Source organism: Dasypus novemcinctus, chromosome 12 (assembly GCF_030445035.2).
Source record: "Dasypus novemcinctus isolate mDasNov1 chromosome 12, mDasNov1.1.hap2, whole genome shotgun sequence".
Lineage (NCBI taxonomy): Eukaryota > Metazoa > Chordata > Mammalia > Cingulata > Dasypodidae > Dasypus > Dasypus novemcinctus.
The window spans coordinates 111365327-111370483 of NC_080684.1; the positions used below are offsets into that span (position 1 = coordinate 111365327).

The 5157-nt window shown below is 51.0% G+C and overlaps 1 long non-coding RNA gene across 1 annotated transcript; it reads right to left on the bottom strand.

The window, feature by feature from the left end:
- Window positions 1-3680: 3680 nt before the first annotated feature.
- LOC131280768 (uncharacterized) lies at window positions 3681-5157 on the bottom strand. The gene is made up of 2 exons (XR_009188463.1): window positions 4454-5157; window positions 3681-4094 (listed from the first exon to the last, which is right to left on the bottom strand). It is a non-coding gene; the product is annotated as an uncharacterized lncRNA (long non-coding RNA).

Genomic DNA, 5157 nt, shown 5'->3' on the forward strand with positions numbered 1-5157 from the left:
ATAGTATAATCAAACTCAAATGCCAAAAATAAAGAGAGAGTTCTGGAAGCCACAGAAGAAAAGCAACATGTCACCTATGAGGGAGCCTCAAGGGTGTCCATTTCTCATTGGAAACCATGGAGGCAAGAAGGCAATGGGATGACTTTTTTTTTAAAAGAATTATTTTATTTATTTCTCCCCCCCCACACACACACACTGTTGTCTGCTCTCTGTGTCCATTCGCTGTGTGTTCATCTGTGTCAGCTTGCATTCTTGTCAGACGGCACCGGGAAACTGTGTCACTTTCTTTGTTGTGTCATCTTGCTGTGTCAGCCCTCCGTGTGTGTGGCACCACTCCTGGACAGGGCAGTGCTTTTCTCGTGCAGGGTGACTCTCCTTGCAGGGCACACTCCTTGAGCGTGGCGCTCCCCTACGCAAGGGACACCCTTGAGTGGCATGGCACTCCTTGCATGCGGGCAGCTCTGCGCATGGGCCAGCTCATCACACGGGTCAGGAGGCCCTGGGTATCGAACCCTGGACCTTCCATATGGTAGGCAGATGCTCTATCAGTTGAGCCACAACCACTTCCAGATGACATATTTTTTAGTGCTTAGAGCAAAAATCTGCCAACCAAGAATTCTATACCTGGCAAACATCTTTCAAAAATGGGAGACATAAATGAAAGCTGAGGACATTGTCACCACTAGACTGGCCCTACAAGAGTCACTAAAAGAGATCTGAGGGTTGAAAGAGGACAATAAATAAGAGATCAAAGTTGCCTGAGAAATAAAGGTCTCCAGAGGGAGACGACACAGGGAAATATTAATACAAATGCAGCACTATTGTGTTTTTGATTTGTAACTCCACTTTTTACTTCCTACAGGATCTAAGAGGCAAATGTGTAAAATATAATGATAAATCAGTGGTTTTAGACTCATAATGTAGAAACATAATTTCTGACAAGAACTACACCTAAAGTTAAGTTGGTATCAAAGTGCCCTGGTGTGTCTTGCGTTCTAAACGCAGTGTAGAGACGGCCTTTTGATTAGATCCAGTTAAGGGACCTTGACCCGATCACTTGATTAGATCACTTTTGATAGGACCATGTCAGCCAGGCATGGTTCAGGTTGGGTCTCTGCCCCCTTGCTGGGTCTTTAAAAACAGAGAGAGAGAGAGAGAAGGACCTCTCTCACCTGGACCCTGCGTGTGAGAGCGAGGACTCCAGGTTCACCTACAGCTGCAGACAGAATGAGATGCCCGAGAGCTCAGGTGAGGAGGCCCAGGCAGCAGTGCCTGACCGCCCACAGCTGAGCTCCAGGGGAAGCGAGAGAGACCGGCGGACCGGCCATCGTGCCTCACCACCTGGCAGGAGTCCAGGATCTGCTGTCAGCCGGCCTTTGATGAGAAACCATCCCTGATGGTGCCTTGATTTGGATGTTTTTGTGGCTTCATAACTAAGATTTTCCCTTCATAAAACTCCCGTTGTAAAAACCAACCCATTTCTGCATTGGTAGTCTTTAGCAAATTAAGACATGAAGCAAATGAAATTGTTATAGATTTAGGATGTTAAATGTAGGCCCATAGTAATTCCAAAGAAAGCATTAGAGAAAATTCAAACTCACAGAGGCAGGAATTAGAGTACAGGATGGAGACGGGCAGACTGGGGGTCAATGTCTCAAGGTTTCTGTCTGGGGAGACAGGAAACTTTAGTAATGGAAGGTGGTGAGGGCACAGCAATAACGTGAGTGATTATCCCACTGAATGGTGTGCTTCCCAAGGGGTCAGACAGGAAAGTCCATGTTGTATATATGTTGACACACACACACAAGAAGGAAAGAGCAACTTAAGAGGCGATGACAATTAAATGCAATGCATGATCCTGGAAGGGATCTAACAAGGAAAGGAAAAAAGGCTCAGAGGGACATTACTGGGATGTATGAAAAAGTTGGAACATAGACTGTAAGCTTTATATCAACATTAAGTTTCCCGAACGTGATAACTGCCCTTAAGGTGGGGTCTTAGTTTGCTAACGGCTGCCAGTGCAACATTTTATAATGTCAATTTATTAGGGTAGACGCTTACAGTTCTGAAGGCTGTGGAAAGTTCAAATCAAGGTACCACCAGAGATGCCTTCTCACCAAAGGCCAGCCCCTGGTGGTCCTGGACTCCTGCCACGTGGCCGGGCACAGTGGCGGCTCTGCCTGTCTCCTCCTCCAGGTCGCTTTCTCCCTATGCGCAGCTGGGGGGACCAAGCACATGGCAGGCTCTGCTTGTCTCTCTGCTCTCCTCTGGGCCTCGTGGCTTCAGCTTCAGGCTGCTCTGTCTGTGGCTTTTCTCTCTCCTGGATTCAGTGATTTCAATTTCTGGAAGCTTCTGTCTGTCTCTGTGGCCTTCTATCTGTGTCTGCAGTTTTATTCCTCCACTTATAAAGGATTAAGACCCACGCTAGGCCATGCCCTGCTGGAACAAGGTAGTCAAGTGGCCCTCAATGATTTAATCTAAGCAAAGAGTAACAATCGGTTCAACTTAAGAACACAATTTTCTGGAGACTCCAGGCAATTTCCAGGCCCACGTTCTCCCTCAGCCCAGCCGTGGGTGATCAGGCTCACGGCTGCTCTTCCTGCTCTCCTTGGGCCTTGTTGCTTCAGCTCTGGCTGCTCCACTGATTCCCACCTCCAGCCCCTCTCTCAGCCTCTCGGGATTTCTCTCTCAGTGGCTGCAGGTGATCCTGGCGTCCGCTCCCTCATGGCAGGTGAGATGGCAGCTTTTCCTCTCTCCTCTCCTCCATTTAATAGGATTCCAGTAAAGGATGAAGACCCACGCTGGGTCCCACAATCTAATCAAAGGCACTTGGGGAGCGGATTTGGCTCAACTGATAGTGCGTCTGCCTATCATACAGGAGGTCCAGGGTTCAAACCCCGGGCCTCCTGGCCCATGTGATGAGCTGATCCACATGTAGTGCTGATGCGCACAAGGAGTGCCGTGCCACGCAGGGGTGTCCCCTGCGTAGGGGAGCCCCACACGGAAGGAGTGCGCCCCGTAAGGAGAGCCGCCCAGCGCCAAAGAAAGTGTAGCCTGCCCAGGAATGGCACCGCCCACACGGAGAGCTGACACAACAAGATGACGCAACAAAAAGGAAACACAGATTCCCGGTGCCACTGACAAAAATACAAGCAGATACAGAAGAACACACAGTGAATGGGCACAGAGAGCAGACAACTGGGGCGGGGGGCAGGGAAGGGGAGAGAAAAATAAAAAATAAATCTTAAAAAAAAAAAAGCACTTACCTGGATCTAATCAGAAGTCCCCACATAGAATACTTTTGCACACCCAGGAATGGCTCAGTGTAAGAACATAACGTTCTTGGGTCCACAAGAGTCACACCGGCACAGACGGGCGCAGCAGTGAACATCCTTGTTCTTAGGAAATGTCGTGGCAGTTTAAGTGTCCAGAAAGCATAACGTGTGCAAACCACACTCAAGAGTTCAGAAAATGGATGGATAAACAGAGAGATGGGAAGATAGAACGATGTGGCAAATGTGGCAAAAAATTAAAATTGTGGGTCTGGGTATCTGTGTGTGTGTGGGGAAATCTGTTGGAATTCTCTGTACAGGGTTTGCATTATCTTACAGTTATGACCTGCAAGTTTGAACGTATTGCAAAATAAAAAGTTAAAAATAGATAAATGGTAACATTCATAATAATTTAAAAATTAAAAAAATTTTTATCTTTACCTAAATGACATTATTTTTTTTTTTTAAAGATTTATTTATTTAATTCCCCTCCCCTCCCCCGGTTGTCTGTTTTCTGTGTCTTTTTGCTGCATCTTGTTTCTTTGTCCGCTTCTGTTGTCGTCAGCGGCACGGGAAGTGTGGGCGGCGCCATTCCTGGGCAGGCTGCTCCCTCCTACGCGCTGGGTGGCTCTCCCTATGGGTGCACTCCTTGCGCGTGGGGCTCCCCTATGCGGGGGACACCCCTGTGTGGCATGGCACTCCTTGCGCGCATCAGCACTGTGCATGGGCCAGCTCCACACGGGTCAAGGAGGCCCGGGGCTTGAACCGCGGACCTCCCATGTGGTAGACCGACGCCCTAACCACTGGGCCAAAGTCGGTTTCCTTAAATGACATTAAATAGCAAAGAGAAAACACCACGTCAAGTTGAGAAAGAAACCGCTGGGGAAGATAAGAGGCTTATATTAGTACCTCAAGCCTCACTTTTTTCCCTGCTTTTTGAACAAGCCCTGCATCTGCGTTTTACACCTGGTCCAGCAGATTATGCAGCGGACCCTGGCCCAGGGAGAGGGATGGGCGCAGATGGGTGTCAGGCTCGGCTGGACCCCAGGCCTCCGGTGGGCCCCCTCACCCCCCCTCCCCGCGCCAGCGCCTCCACCCTCTCCCCCCCCCCCCACCGCGCCCGGGCCCCGCCCCTACACCCCCATCCCCACCTCCCGCGACCGCTTCTGCTCGACTCCAACCTGGAACCGCGCCGAGGGGTTCTGGGAATGTTCCCGCGCAGCCCCTGCTGCAGGGAGGAGCTGGGGCCCACGAGCCCCGCGCAGGGCGGCGTGGGCTGGGGCCGCCGGGCGGGCGAGGCCACCGCGCTCCTTCCTGTGGCGTGAACGGCAGGACAGGGTGGAACCGCGCCTGCGTGTGAAAGGCGTCCAGCAACTCACCCGTGAAATCTTAAGTAAGTCAGTGACATGAAAGGAACAGCACTGACGAGGACGTTTTGTCCTCCACGTCTCGCACGCCGCAGGACACTGACCCTCCCAAACCACCTGGGCCTTTGCTCAAAGGCAGGTTCCCATTCGCAGGTCGAGTGGGCTCGGGCCCTCCAGGGGCTCTGGGAGCCGCGCTGCTGCTGAGGGACTCTGCGGACCCCGCACAATCGGGTAGTGGTGGAAAATGCACGTGGAGGTCCGATCCTGGCACAAAGGGAGGCAAGCTGTCTCAGACTTCTAGATCGACTACTGTTAAATGGTGTTTTGGATATGCCAAGTTAAATCAAATGTGCTTTTGAACTAATTCACCTGTTTCTTCTCGCTTTTCTCTGGGTGGCCCTGGAACGTTTGCACACCTGCGTGCCCGTGTTCTGTTTTCCTCGGCTGTGCCCGTCTCAAGGAGCCCCTCACACGCCTCAGTGGCCACGGGATCAGATCCTTCTCCCCTTTAAAAGCCT